Raw genomic sequence first — 16,168 nt, forward strand, 5'->3', positions numbered from 1 at the left:
GATTCTCCAGGCAAAAATACTGGAGTGGGTTGCCATTTCCTTCTCCAGAGGATCTTCCGGACAGGAGTCATACCCGGGTCTCTGCATTGCAGGCAGATTCTTTACCAACTGACCTATGAGGAAAGCCCCACTATATATAGGGAATGGTTTATATGCTAAATCACCTTCTCTGGCATCTATATAAATATTTTTCTGTTGATAATCTAGTTTAGGATAATTGGTTTTCTTCCAAATATATGAAAACTTATATGATCAAAATCATACAAAGAGCCAGATATTTACCTTCTTTGTATCTTACAGACATCAATTAGTGTTAAACTGACTTGTCATTTAATAGGACTTTGTGTTTTTTGGTGCAAAAAAATATTTGTTCTCACTTTTTAAAAAAGTAAGGTTTATTGAGGTGTCATTTACATACAGTAAAACTCTCCCAGTTTAAGTATGTAGTTCTGTAAATTTTGAAAACATATATAGTCATGTAATTCCACAAAAGTCAAGTTACAGATATTTTCAAAGCCCTTAGGAAAGTCCCATCATGCCTCTTTATAATAAATTTTGCCCCTCCACCGTACACCCTGGAAACCATTGATCTTTCTCTTTTCAACAATGTCATAAAAATGGAATCCTACAGTATTTAGCCTTTTGTATCTCACTTCTTTCACTTAAAGCACTGTTTTGAGATTCATCCATGTTGTTGAATGTGTTAGTAGTTTGTTCCTTTTTACTTCTGAGTAGTAGTCCAATTTATAGATGTACCATAATTTCTCTCTCCTAGTTGGATTGTTTCCAGTTTTTGACAATGATGATTAAAGATGCTATAAACAAAAAAAAAAAAAAAAAGATGCTATAAACATTTTTTATAGTTTTTATGTGAATATAAATTCTAATTTCCTTTGCAAGGATACCTAGGGATGGGTGTTGCTGGGTTTTGTGGAAATTTAGGTTTAACTTTCTAAGAAATTGCTGAAGAGTTTCCCAAAGTGGACCTTTTTATGCCCACTGGCAGTGTATAAGTGTTCCCGGTACTCCACATCCTCACTAACAAGTGGTAATGCCACCTTTTTTGTTTGTTTGTTTACATTCTATTAGGTTTATTGTGGTATCTCAGTGCAATTTTAATGTACATTTCACTAATGACTAATAGTTTTGAGAGTCTTTTTTATGTTCCTGTTTGCCATCCACATCTCTTTGATGAGGTGTTTCTTCAAATCCTTTGCCCATTTTTAATTAAGGTTGTTTGTTTTCTTATTAAGCTTTGAGAGTTCTTTATGTATTCTGGATACCAGTCCATTATCAGATATGCATTTTGTGCATATTTTCTCAAAGTGTGCATTCTCATTTCATTTTCACAGCTGTCTTTTAAGCAGCAGCAACTTTTAATTTTGCTGGATTCCAGCTTGTATGCTCATTGCAGAGCTACCAGGGAACGCACAGCTAACTACATCAGCTAAGCATACAGTTTGATTCTTGTCTTTGCCAGTTACATAGGTAGTAAAGAGCAGTTTCTTGAATCAATCAATTCATTAATCAGTGAGTGTTTATGAGTTACAGTTCTGCCATTTCCCATTTGTATGACCTTTGGCATCCTGCCACTTTGTCTATAAAAGCAGAATGAGGAATTTAATAATACTTTTTTTTTAAAATTTTTTTTTTAATAATACTTTAAAAAAATTTTATTAGCCTATAGTTGATTTTACAATATTGTGTTCGTTTCTGCTGTACTGCAAAGTGTATCAGTTATGCATATACATATGTCTACTCTTTTTTAGATTCTTTTCCCATTTAGGTCATTACCAAGTATTCAGTAGAGTTCCCTGTAGATAGGGCCTTATAATAGTACTTTCAATAAAATAGGTACAGTTATAATTGCTTCTTTGCTTTCATGTTGATACTTTTGATGATTTTTAAATGAAGAAGAAGGTAAAGATATCTTATAAAGCATAAAATAAAATCCAAGCATATTGAGCCCTGTTGCATGACCAGTAATCTTCTAGACCTTTGGAGGAAGAGGGATGTAAGGAATATATAGAATATAATTCTTATAACTGCTGAACTATAAAAATTGGTGCTATTCTATCAATACACGTGGCATCACTACGGCAACCACGTGTCCAGGATTTCCTGGAACCATCCTCTCTTCCCCCTGTAAATTCTGTGTCAGACATCGTGTCTCAATTTTTGGTTCAGAAATATATTAATCACAGACACAAAGCCTGTTTTACAGGAAAGTTCATAAACCTCATGGAAACTACCAGGATTTGGGATTACTTCTGTAATAATTATAATTGTTTTAGTTTTCAGAAAGGCAAAAGGCTTGTTGTGTGAGTGTATGACTCCTTTGGCTTTTGATGAGCCTGAGGGGTATGTGTGTGGGTGTTTATATGTTAACCAATATATTTTTAATTGGTAAAAAATTAAACCTTTCTTTTCATGAATAGTATTCACATGATCAGTTTCATTCTCCCCTCATTTGATAAAGTTGATTTTGAATCAACTAAACACAAGGGAATGCTTTGTCTGAAATGTTTTCTTTCTTTCTTTTTATTTTTATTTTTTTACTTTCCAGAAACTTGATCCAGCCAAATAAGAGTCTTAGCCAAAAATTTGTTCCCAAATTGATATTATCCTATAGTCAAATTCCAAGAACTAAGAAATAGTTCTTGCTGAAGATAAAGAACCTTTGTAAGATCTTTATCTTTAGCAAGAACTAGTATTTTCTTTTCCTTTAGAAAAGAAAGCATGTTCACAAAGCAAGCATGAAAATACTATTTCTGCACTGTGACTGAGTGGGTCAGCAAGTGCAGCCTGTTGAGGTCTGCACACTCAGGGGCGGAAAGAGGAGCAGACACTCTGCTCGTGATGCTGACTTCAGCTGAGGGCCTCTGCCGCCAAACCACCGGAACTCTGATAGGAACTGTGCATACCGTGTCTTCTCATACAGAAGATTTTAAATTAGCACATCATTCAAAACATACTACTTGCATGTCAGCCTCTTCTTGGTCATTTCGGAGGTAAACAACAAGCAGAGACCTCCTAAGCTGTGTTTCTAAGGGACTGTTGATATGTCTGTGCCCAACATAAACATAAAATCAAACACAGGCGTTTCTAGCCTCAGGGACTTCCACCTGGATTCTGAGGACTCCCTGAATCCAAGTCTGGAAATTGAATGGGGGAGCTGAAAGAAATCCGGCTCTTTCCCATCCCTGCTCACGCCTCCCCTTCTTTTTTCTTTTCTGCCACTGAGGGGTGCTCTGCATCTTTTCCTAGGAAATCCGAGGATCCCAGGATGGCCCAGTGTTGAAGGCCACACACCCCCCTACCCCACCACACAAAACTATACACTTCTCTCAGCCTGCCCTAAGGCCAGTAGGAATGGTAGCACCAGATTACCAAAGTGTTCTTTGTTGATGTTTTTACTGAGTAGATGAGGAATATGCCAACTAATAAAAAAAAACCCACCCTGGTTAGGCCTAATCATTCCTGCTCTGATACTGGAAGTGGGGAGAACAGACAAAAGCTTGTGTTGAATCTAGATCTAGTGGTATGACTGCTCCATCATTGCCTGATTCTAGCATTCTTCCAACTTGATATACTTTTGGATGAACAGATTACCTAGGGAAGAAAAGAGACCAAAGTTCCTTTACCTACCTTGCAGACACTGTTGGCTGCAGAGATTCTCATCCTAGGTGTGGGAGGAGGGTAGCAGAAATTTCAGGAGGCTTTGTGAATGACACAGTCTCTGAGTCTTCTGCTGTAGTCTCCTACTAATCCCCTTATTGGAAATTAGGGCCCAAGTGAGCTGTGGTTTAGACAGAAAAGTGTCACATCCCTTAGGTAAGGGTGGGGGTGCAGCAGAAAAAATCAAGAACAATTTTGTTGGTGGACTTTATGACATCATGTGATCTCATCCTGATTTGTGTGGATAGGCTTACTTGTTCTCTGTGTGGGTCAAGTTCAACCAGAGACCCAGAACCAGTAGGAGATAGACAACTACAAGGAACTGGCTTGCATGACTGTTGAAGCTGGAATCCATGGGTAGATAGATCTAAGAAGTGATGATCAAGAGCAAGTTGGACCCCACAGTCGCAGGCTGAAGCCGTTAAAGGGACAGAAGTGCCAGTGAGGGGAGAGCAGTGGAACACCCAGATGCTATTGGTACGTGACTCAGGGAATGCCATGCTCTATTTAAAAGGCATACACTGGTTAAGTCAGGTCTATCAACATAATTTTGTTTAAAGGCAGTTGATTCAGGACCTTAATTTGAGCCCTAAAATCCCTTCATAGCAGTGCCTGGACTAGTGTTTGAATAACTAAGAGAAGGTACGTGTTTACTGCAAAATGGCTGCTGCCACCCCTCCCATCCTTACAGTTTACCCCAGTCAATCTAACATCCTGAAACCCATCACACCCTTCCCTTCCTTCCCTTTCCTCCCTCCCTTCCTTCCTTTCTAAAGAGTTCCAGAACTCTTTTTCTTTAGGACTTAGAATTCAAGCATTTCCAAGGTGCAGATTGGATTTTTGGAATGTTTTTTGTTGTAAAAACTAGGGCTGTAAGCTAGAACTATGTCAGCACGTGTCCACTGTGTCAGCGTGCTCCTTTGGCCTCTTCCCTCCATCTCAAGTGCCTGTTCATTCTCGTACTCAAGACACTGGCTGTCCTATAGGATTGGCTGTCCAATATCCCCAGATTATTCAGGCTGGGCTGTCCAGTCCAGGAGCATGGTAGGCAAAGATGAACCAACCCCCAAGCACTCGAAGAATGACTTTAATGTGGAAATATCTACCCCTGCTAAATCTGTCCGCATGAAGCAGCCACAACAAACGGGGCTGTAAACAATGCCAATTGTGCTGACTCCAGAGCATACACAGATGCGGCAGCTTTGTAGATCCAGTTTAACAAAGGGATGAGTCAAACTTGTTGTTGGCAAACAATCCTACATTGTCTTCCCTCTCTCCCCCAAGTGGGGCAGCATTCTGTGAGCTCTGGGAAGCACTGCATGCTTGGGTGCGAAGCTCTGTGGGACAATCAGTGGAGAGGCGCCAACTACCCCAAAATCCCTGATTGCCCGACACTCAGCCTAAGTGTTGTAAGAATAGGGCAGCATTAAATCCTTCAATCCCAGTGATGCTCATCTAGGGCAGATCCTTTTATCAACAAGGCAAGTCCAGAGTTCTGGCCCCGGGGTATGTGTTTGGAATGTCTGACAGATTACACAGTCCAACACCACAAGACGGGGCCCCATTAGCCTCTTTTTCACTCCTCTGTGTTTATCTGATGTAATTACACATTTATATGATCACAGTCCGCTGTTTACCATGAGGTAATAGGGGGGCCCAAGGAACTTGAATGCAGCAGCTGAAAATGCACAGATCATTGACTTTAATGGCTGCACAGCCAGAGGAATCAGAATCCCATGACAGAGCAGTTTCTTTCGGGCCTCAGCATCCAAGAGCAGTTTGGCCTCTGGGTTCTCCTCCTTGGTGAAGGAATCTTTAATGGGGAAAACAGCCTCTTTCCTCCTGATTCCAGATAGAACCGCCCAGAATACTCTCTGCTCTTTACTCTTTCCCTCAGTGATCTTAGAGGGAGAGAGAGGCAACTTTTCTTTAAAGGCACGCTAAGTCGCTTCAGTCGTGTCGGGCTCTTTGTGACCCCATAGACTGTAGCTTGCCAGGCTCCTTTGTCCATGGAGTTCTCCCAGCAAGAATACTGGAGTGAGTTACCGTGCCCCCCTCCAGGGGACCTTCCTGGCCCAGAGATCCAACCTGGGTCTCTTCTGTCCCCTGCAGTGGCAGGTGTGTTCTTTACCACTAGTGCCAGTTGCGAAGCCTTTTTTTTTTTTTTTTTAAAGGGCCAGATAGTAAATATCTTAGACCCTGGGGGTTGTGAAGTCTCTGTTGCAACTACTCAACTCTGCTGTTGTAGCTTTAAAACTCAGCCACAGACAGTATGTAAAGAAACAAGTGGGGCCATGTCCCAGTGAAACTTTGTTTGTGGACACCAAAGCATTTTAATTTTCAGGTAATTTTTGCATGTGGTAAAATATCCTTCTTTTGATTTAAATATGTGAAAACCATTCTTGGCTTGTTTGTTGTTCAGTCACTCAGTTGGTCCAACTCTTTGCGACCCTGTCCTTCACCATCTCCCGGAGCTTGCTCAAACTCACGTCCATTGAGTCAGTGATGCCATTGAACCATCTCATCCTCTGTCGTCCCCTTCTCTTCCTGCCTTCAATCTTTCCCAGCATCAGGGTCTTTTCTAATGAGTCGGTTCTTCACATCAGGTGGCAAAGATAATAGAGTTTCAGCATCAATCTTTCTAATGACTATTCGGATTGATTTCCTTTAGGATTGACTGGTTTGATCTCCTTGCACTCCAAGGGACTCTCAAGTCTTCTCCAGTACCACAGCTGGAGTTGGCCCATGGCTGGAGGTGTTGAATCTTGTCTCAGAGTCACTCAGTGGCATCTTCAGATGCCACTCAGAATTCGGAAGGGGAGGCAGCTTTAGTGATCCTTCCAGCCATAAGGTCTGGCATTTGGTCCAAAACCCTAGACTTGCCCTGAGGTATCTCAGCCTTGGTTTTCTCATCTCCTGTCTGGTGCTGCCTCCAATCCCCTAGCAGCCTGATGCAGGAATGAATGAATGATGGAAAAGCCTGTAAAGAACCATGAATTCAAGTTCAAACATCCTTTTTATTTTGATTTCCATTTTTTTTCATGTTCACTGTGGTTTTGAAACATTTTCTTCCTTCTTAGCCACCCGTGCCAAGGGTCTTTTGGTTTTGAGGATGGCAGTAGTTTTGATGAGATAAGCTTGTCACTTAGATTTTGAATCATGAAAAGTCCCTGAATGTCAACATGCTGATGAGGCTGTGGGAGGCTCTGCCAGTGCTATTTCAGCCAGGTTGAGCGCCCAGTGGAGCCCACTTAAAAGCTTTGTCTTGTCCATTTCTCTGAGTAGAAGAAAACCTTTCCTCAGATGTCTTTTCATTTTAACTCTGATACATTGCATTTGTCAAACTTTAGATGAAAGAAATGCTTTTGAATATCTATGTGTCAGACTTGACTCTATCTTGAAAATATAATAAGCTCTTTGGATACCATTCCTTGTGAGAATTTAAGCCACAACTTGTAATTTTGCTTTCTTTAAGTCTGAACAAGTTTTTACCATACTTTTAGTTTTGCCACCTCCTCTTAGAGGATTTCAGGCCCCCCGACCTCAAATAAAAAGCCAATATATAGAGATAAGAAAAGTGACAGTGGTCACAATGGGCCACCTTTTCCTTCTGTCTGCATTGATTCTGCCTTTATAGAAGAGCTGGGTGATAAAACACTTAGTCATCTGGCCGAGAAAGGATAGGACCACACCAGGACTGGCCCGTCTGTAATTTTCTTTGGCAAAGGAAGACAGAAGGCAATAATTTTATTCATTTAAATGCACTAAGGTTTGGAAAGAATTTTGAAGTATAGTTTATAGTAAATTATATTGAAAATCACAGTGTCATTCTTCACTCAAATGGCACATGGCCTCTGAAATGGTCAAAGTCTTTGCCAGCCATATACAGAACTTCAGCAAGCAACCAAGTCCATATCTGTCAAGTTCAGACATGAAGCACAATCCACGGCCAAGCAGAGCTGCCTGCAGCTTCAGCGGCTCCAGAGAGACTCCTGCCCCGAGTGGTCTTTACTGTTTAAGGTTATTCAGGACCATTCTCCACACAAGGGAAGCAGCTTTTCTGTGCTTCATTCACAGGGGGAGCCCGCCCTTGGGGCTGGGAAGCACCATGCTGGAGGGCAACACCATTTTCCCCAGCCTTGATGAAGCATGCGCGGGGTTCGGAATTTCATAGCAGTAACTAAGAGTTTGCTCTTCTTCAATTTCATTTTCACCAGCAAATGAGGAACATGGCTCCTGCAACGGAGACTGCCCCCAGGATTTGGTGGCTCAGAAATTGCAGTCCTTGACTTGCACTCCTGGTCTTTTTCACCACCAGCCATCCCTCCCTGCGAGAGGCAGTTGTTACGTTTTTGCCTCTGCGCTCTCTCTCCCCAACACGTTGCGCTTGTGTGTGTGTGTATTTGCACGCTTGTGTGTGTGTGTTTGCACAATTTCATAATTTCCCATTCAAGACTAAGGGCAAGGCATGGTGCTCATTCACAAACTACACAAAGTGTGACCACATCTAGATGTGCAAAAGAAAGGAAAAGTGACCTTCAGAATAGTGAGGGCACCCTCAGATCCTTCAGCTCCAAGTGCCTGGTCCTCTCATCTGCTGGCCAAATGAAGAATAATAACGGTGGTTTTCATTTCTCTTCTCTGTCCCACCTCCTGTCAAGAAATAGAATGATTAGTTCCATGGAAGATATGAAAATCATTCACTGATTATATCAAATAGAAATTGAGTGCAAACTATATGTCTGGTACTGAGTTAGAGATAAAAGATAGAGTGATGAGAAGAAAAACGCTATGCCACTAACCATGTCACTAAATAGCTGTGTGACCTTGGACATGTCACTAAAGTTCTCAGGGGTTGGGCTGCATCTCTAGTATTGGCCCTTTCTCTGATAGTTCAAGACGTCAATAAAAATGGGGAAAGGAAGTGAATAGCTAGCTTAGGCATCAGTGGCAGAAAGGACTCCTGAAATGATGTTCTGTTTGGTGACAGTGCTGTCCAGAGGGACAAGTAAGACAATGGTAACAGACAGCAACCGCCTGGATGCAAGGAGGAAGGAAGCGGGGCATTGTCAGGGGAGTTCACTACAAGTCAGAGCCCCCTTCAGAAAGGGACCGTTGCTGCTTTCCAAGTAAGGGAGCTTACCTGTCACATGGGTCATGTGTAGAAGGGGGAGGAGGAAGAAGTTCTCTGTGGCTAATTGCCTTGGTCTGTGTCTCCTTACTGAACAGACTGAGGAATCTCAGTTCCTTTAAGTGAGTGGGCATCCCTTGAGTTTTGGGGATTTAGAATGTGAGAGGAGTTGAGGAAAAGTGAAGGTCTTGAAGCCACTAAACGCAGCCTTGCTTTGATGTCTTGGTGCGTCTTTGATGTCTTCATGGGTCAGTTTCCTCTCTACAAAGGGGGCTGGTAGAATTCTTTCTGCATGGGTAATGAGTTGCACTTTTCCAAATAGCTTCATATGCATGCTTATTTCATTCCTCCAGAGAGCTAGAGAGGAAAGCAGGTCTTAATTTGAACAAATCCTTTGATAATGGACTATCCTATGAACAGTCGGTCCATGAGAAGCTTTTGGGCTGGAGCTCTAGTCTACGTAAAGTGTCTTTTCAATTGAGGTTTTAGGAGACCTTCAACTTTGAGGTCCTCCAAACTTAAAGCAGTTACAGTAGTGGTCATTGTAAATGTCATGATCAATACCAGTTTCCAGTTCTGCACAAAACATAAACTGGCCCTGCCTCTAAGGAGCAAGTCACTCTTTTTCTCATTACTGACGCAATAAGCTCTTAGAGTCATTAACTGTTACTGGGGGAGGGGTGATTGGGTACACGGAGGTAGTACTTCCCAGGCTTGGTAGAAAGCACCTAGTGAATAAGTGTTTGATTCTTTCGTCTAGTTGTTTCTAACCCTTCAGGATGAACATAAAAATGAAACAGCAGATTTTTTATTCTCCATCTCAATAGAATTTTGAAGGATTCTTGCTGTATTGTGCATTGAAAGCCTTCATTAGCGATGCAAACACTTCAGAAGGCAGGGAGTGACTCAGACACGCTCCAGAAATAGTACTGAGGAAAATTGCTTTTATGTAATTCTTTCTCAGAATGTCACACTGTGAATTCTTATCATCTCAGCAGAAACACATGGGAAAGATGGCATCTCCCGGGACTGGCAGGGATGTTCTCATGCCCACAGCCGTGTCATGCCTTCCAGGCCTCCAGGAGCCACTGGCAACTTGAGGGCAGCTGCTGAGGCACATGGGGAAGTGAAATGTGAGGGGAAGCCCAAGAAATGACTTCCCTCTTCAATTTCAGTAGCATTGCATTCAGTACCTGTGATCCAAAGAGGTGACATTTTGATTTATATTTTTGTTAGTGTTACTTTGCTTCCAAATACAGACTCTTCAAACTTATTAAAAATAATTGTGGCAAAATATATAGAACATAAAATTTATCCTTTTAAAGTGTATAATTCAAAGACATTAAGTTCATTCTCTGTATTTTGCAACCATCATCATCCATCTTTTTCATCTTTCCAAACTGAAACTCTGTACCCACTATAAAAGAACCCACCATTCCCTGTCCTCCCAGTCCCTGACAACCCCTGTTCTATCTTTTATCTGTATGATTTTTTATACTCTAGATAACCCACATAGGTGGAAGCATACAGTATTTGTCCTTTTCTGACTGGCTTATTTCACTTAGCAAAATGTCTTCAGGGGTCATCCATGTTGTAGTATTTGTCAAAATTTTATTCCTTTTTATACGTAAATAATACACTATTGTATGTATTAATGTATATCACACTTTGTTTATCCATTCATCTGTCGAACTGGGATTGCCTCTGCATTTTGGCTCTTGTGAATAATGTTGCTTTAAACATTGGTATTCTAGTCCCTGCTTTCAGTTGTTTGGGGGTATATACCAGAAGTGGAATTGCCAAAAATGCACTCTTAAAAATGGGAAGGAAAGATCCTGAGGGGAGTAGGCAGTCCTATGATTTATGCTATCAACACACTGGAAGAAAAGGGGCAGTGGTAAATGATCCAGAACACGGAACCTAGTGAGATTGATGGAAGCAGTCACCCAGGCAAGGAGGGGAAGGTGAGAGGGTGGGTTTGGTCTTAAAGAAGGCTGAGCTGTTGGTGAAATGAGGATTGGATCTTGAGAGGTTCTCCTTGGTGAGGTTGTAGGCAGCTAAGAGTGAGCTCTGGAAAGCTAAGCCAGGGCCAGGACCTCCAGGAGTCACTCCAGGGCACACTGTCAGGTGTGCACACAGAGGCACCATGCCAGCCCTTCTCCCCTCTCTGCTGGGGAGGCCCTCCCACGGGCAGCCTTGCCCTGTGCCCGGCAATGCTCAGCACCGAGCTGTCTGCAGGTCCTCCCATGTGAGAAATGGGATGGTCCTGGGTGTTCTGGGCTCTAAGCTGCTCTGGGGTGGTTAGGATAGGTGTATTTCCTGCAGATTCATGCATTCAAGTGACCCTTGAAAGCCAAATCAGATTTTGGGGTTTTAACATATGGTTTCCCAAATCGTGGGGGCCCCCGAAGTTGGCTTGGCTGTGTGTACCCTCTGGGCTGTGAAAAGCTTTTAGGAAAAGAGCAGATGAAATGAGCACAAGTAGGAAGTCAGGGCAAAGCTTAGGATGGTCACCTTTGATGGCCTGGAATGATCTGACCTGGCACCAGGGCCTTCCCTCCCTGGGACAGGCCCAGCCAACACCCCAAGGACCTGCATTTTTGTTCTATGCTGCCTCTCCCATTAAGCAATGATGATAGCACCCGAGGATAATGACCAGTCTTGGAGAGATTTACATTCTGCATACTTGGTTAAAAATTTTTTTTATGCAACCGGTGTTCTACTTTTTCCTAGAATCTTTGCGTCTCTAAGGACTAGTCCTTGCTCTTGCAAAGTGAAGGGAGAAAGGGATCCAAAAAGTATTGGTCCACAGTAACTTTCAATTAGCATTGTTAGCCAAATGCTCTGAAGTTCTGTGAGAGCCCACCCAAACTCCTGCTTTGTTATCTAAAGGGGCCCTTCACAATAAAATAGCTGACATTTTGGGCCTGGATTTCAAGAGGATTTATTAGTCGGGGGCAAGCGGGGAGTTTGGCTCCATGACAACTTGGAACATTTGCCGTTGATCTGGAAAGAACGACAGCACACGTCTGAATAGAGAGAAAAGGGACAGAGTTCTCAGCTGAACACTAATGAGAATAAGATGAAAGTGCTTCAGAAAAACGTCCAGCCAGCAGGTTATGTGGTGGATGGTTTGAGTACGGAAGGTCACACCCAGGAGGGACTTGTCAGGGAAAAATGGGTACTTAAATTAAGACTATCCAAGTAGCTATTATCAGAACAGTCTTTCCCCAGGGTTTAAAAAAATATTGCATATAAAAGAAGGATGCTCTTGTTTAATTGTCTAGATTCTCTTACATTTCGCCCTGTGGCCCCTTTAGGGTTGAGTGGCAGTGGAAGACACTGATTTTTATGTAAGTGTCTTAGACCTGAGATATAAATGAATAAAAAGGATAAAAAATCTTTGAATGATTTACAAAGCAGTGGGAAAATTCTGCTTTAGGAATCGAGGAAGATGGAACTAGCTTTGGCTCTGATGCAGCTCTAGCTATTCAAAACGAGAGATTATCTTACCCATTGGCCTTCTGCTCTCTCATTTTATAATGGGGTAGGAAAAGTGGGAGGTGGCTGGATTAGAAGTCTTTTGCTCATGATCCAGAGGGCTTCAGAATCTTGTCCCTCCAAGATAGGATAGTTGGCAGTGTGTTATATCTTGGTGTACATGGGCATTTTTCTGGGGAAGGCTCATTACTTTGGTCCTATTCCAGGAAGTGGTCCATGGCTTCTCAAATGTTGACAACTCCTGAACTGGGCCCTTAAATACCCTCATAGTCTTTGAATATGCTGTTGCACTTCTGTGATTCTAAAGTTATTCAGGTGTGCTCTGTGAGGGGGCTGTGATTCCCTCAGTCTATTATGTTTTCATTGTAATATGAGAGCATGTTGCAGTGTAGGTTCATGCTCTGGTATAGTCTTGTTTCCTGGTTTTGGCTGGGGTTTTTGGGGACAAGTAATTAAGAAGAAAGAAATACGTCTTTGGCTTCTCTCATCACTCCAGTTCCTGATTGTGCCTGTTCATCCCAGCCCTGAGGGTCTCAGACAGCCCCACTGTGAAGCCCAAGCAGCTTTTCTGCTCTCCACCTTGTCCCTACCACCCTCACCGCAGCCTCTACCCAGACATGCCCATGTGACATCCCTGTCTTCCAACAGTTGATTCTAATTGAAAGGCTTGATGGGGAGTGATCTCTGGGTGGGGGAACCTTTCAGTGACCTCTGGATACCCTCTCCCTCTGGTAGAAGAACATCTCTGCTGAATTATTAAGCTCTGCATGTGCAGAAGGAGGCAGAGATGGAGGAATGTGTTCTTTTTGAAGGGGAAAGCTCCTGGGGTAGAATTTCGTACTGGGTGAACTTGCCGAAAACACCCACAGAAGTGGCACATCAGACCATTCTGCCCACAAACTTAAAAAAAAACAAATGAAATCAAAAGATCCTCTGTTTGACTTGCACAAAATTCACTGTTTCAAAATACTTTCAACGTGATTTCTGTTTCGTTAGATTTCTTGTTCCAAGGATTTTGCCCCGCCCAGCATGGGATTGCTGAATATTCTGAGAACTGTATCTCCTGTCCTGAGTGTGACCTCAGTGTGAAGCGTGACACAGGGATGGTCACACACAGAGGAGGGGCATCTTAGTCGCAGTGGGGCTTAGGGCTGTTGAGGGGATATACCTCTGCCTTTATTACTAAGCTATTCAACAGACGTCATTAGCAGCTTTACTTTCCTTCAGTTGTGGGAATCTTAGAAATGGCACCTGGGATTGTCCCGTTCTTGGACAAAGGCTGAAAAAGCTGATGAAGAAGTTGCTAGGGCGCTGCTGTTAAAGGTTAGCTTGTATCTGCTCCGGACGATTTGGGAAGTACCAGTGGGACCTTCGTGTGTTTCATGAGCGTTTTGGTCTTGTTTCCAGAGGATAAATTGAGTCCAAGCCATTTGGAATTCTGAAAATCATTGAATTTCTTCTTTCTTTCTTTTCTTTTTTAAACAGAAGTTCTTCTTCATTTAAGACATATTTCATACACAACTTTTTAAAAGGAAAATTATTTTCTGGATATTCAGTTTTACACTTGTTATCCTTAATGTGAATCCATGTGACTCCACCACTCAGCTCACTGTGCGGGATGGGTTTCAGAGATTTTTGAAAGCTGGAAGAGTTTTATCATTTCCTTTCCATTAAATGATTCTCTTTTGCCAGCTTTGGTATTTTCCCTAGAATGTTTTAAGAAAGAAATTGTATAGAAACTTTTCTATTCACATCACATGTCATTAAAGCCCTGCTGTGGGATGAGGTTTGACTCCTGAACAGAAGTCTTTTGATAGCTCAAAATCTGATGTTCAGCAATTATTGCTTTTTGAGAACTCCAAGTACACCCAGCATTGCAGTTTTTGAAACAATCGCCTCTTTTCTCTGGTTTCTCATCTCACTTGGCTCCCATGGAGACATGAGACAGGCCCTCTGTTTCTGTTTAAGTAGAACAACTGACATTTATGGCCCAGCTGGAAGGAGAGAGGTGGGTTGACTGATTCAGGCTTTCATTTTTTTTTTTCTGAACTAAAAATGTGATATGAGTTTGTTATATGTTTATTTAATCTTAATTCAGGCTCCTCTATAAAAATCCTGGTGGGAGAAAGAACCCAAAGCCTCAATATATGTGTTGAACTTGGAATAAGAAACTTTAATCCTTGGAAAAACAGTATTGTGTCAACTTCAGATTGCAACTAATTGCAGTATATTCAGACAGTGGCAGGAACATTTTATTTCCCATTTTAATATTCAGTTCATACAATCTTGCATTAAAGTGAACTTTTGAGTGCGTATTTTCCCTAAATTTTCTTCAGGCCTGTATTTATTTTATTTGACTGAAACCCTAGTGGCCTGTATGAAGTGAGCCAGATGTTTTTCATTTACAGACGGTGCACCTGACACGGCCTTAGCAGGTTTGCTGGTTGGCAGCTGTTAGCTGGAGCTCAGCATCAGTATGCATTTTAACTGCAGAGAACAAATGAAAGGCTCCATTTATTGGTAACTTATATGCTGTTCCCTATATTCCATGCTTCAGGCTCATTAGATGATTTATTACTTAGATGACCTTATGAAGTGGGTCTTCTTACTAACCTACTGCTTTATTGAAGATAAAGCCGAAGATCAGAGGAGATCCATGACTTTTCCAAGGTCACAAAGATAGAAATTAGAAAGGAAAACTGGGGTGTCTGACTATAAATAATTATTACGTTATACCCCTTTGGCCCAAATGTCAGTTGGGCCCATCGTGCCGGTTCAAATATGGAAAAACAAGAAACTCACCGCCATCCAAAAGTGCAAGGAAAGTCCAATAGCCTCTTGTGAGTTCCTGGAATGTAGGCTCTTTTTGGGAGGGGCAGTTCAGTTTCGCGATTAGGAGCATGGGCTATACAAGGTATGATTAACCCATCTGTGCCTCTCCTTCCTCATTTGTAACATGGAGATAAGAATGGTTTCCACTTTGCAAGGTGGGTGTGAGGATTAAACTAGTCCATCCATGCTCACACACAGTAACACTCCAGGCCTGATGATTACCATGGGTGTGACTTTTGGACTTGGGATCCTCCTTCTGCTCAATACATTCAGTCTATTGAGGATTCATCCTTGGTTTCCCGAGTCTTACTTCTGTATCAACCTCATCATAGAACTCAGTCCTTTCAATTTCCAAAGACCTACTATTTCTCCAGAGTCTTGAATGTGTGTTTAAGTAGGTTTTACCAATGGCTCTGAGGGACTCAGAGGGGGAATTTCCATATTGAAAGGCATATAATCTCAGCTGAATATTGAGTGCACTTTTTCTTAAAAGTCCATGATGTCCACATCATAGCTTTTATTGCCATATCTCCTGCTAATTCCTGTTCTCATAGCCTCACACACTGCTGTATTAAGATGAAACAGTTTTCTAAAGAGAATCCTGGAGCTGGCTGTTAAGGTAATTTCTTTTTTTGACTCTGACACTGATTTTTAAGGGAGAGAAGCATTCTTTGCTGGTTGATGGTGTTCTTTTTTCCTCCCTCTCTCCCTCCTAGCTTCCCTTTCTCCCCACTGCCTACACCACTTCCCTGTTCCTAAATGTAAGAAAAAGACTGAATTTACTGGTTAGGTATTTTCTAACATCAAGAACAATGTATGTGTTGAAATGCTACTTTTGTCCCTTTCCAGTTTTATTGAATTTTCAGAGAATCCTTCTTTTTTATCCTGATTACCTCTTAGAATAGCTCATCAGTCACGCTAACCTCCCAGCTCTCACAGATTGATCGAGGAGCCCCTGCGGAGCTGTTATTGAGCATGTTGTCCCCTCTGCTTTTCCCAGCTTGCGTCTCCCACCCTGATCTGTGG

Source organism: Muntiacus reevesi, chromosome 14 (genome assembly GCF_963930625.1).
Source record: "Muntiacus reevesi chromosome 14, mMunRee1.1, whole genome shotgun sequence".
NCBI classification, from domain to species: domain Eukaryota; kingdom Metazoa; phylum Chordata; class Mammalia; order Artiodactyla; family Cervidae; genus Muntiacus; species Muntiacus reevesi.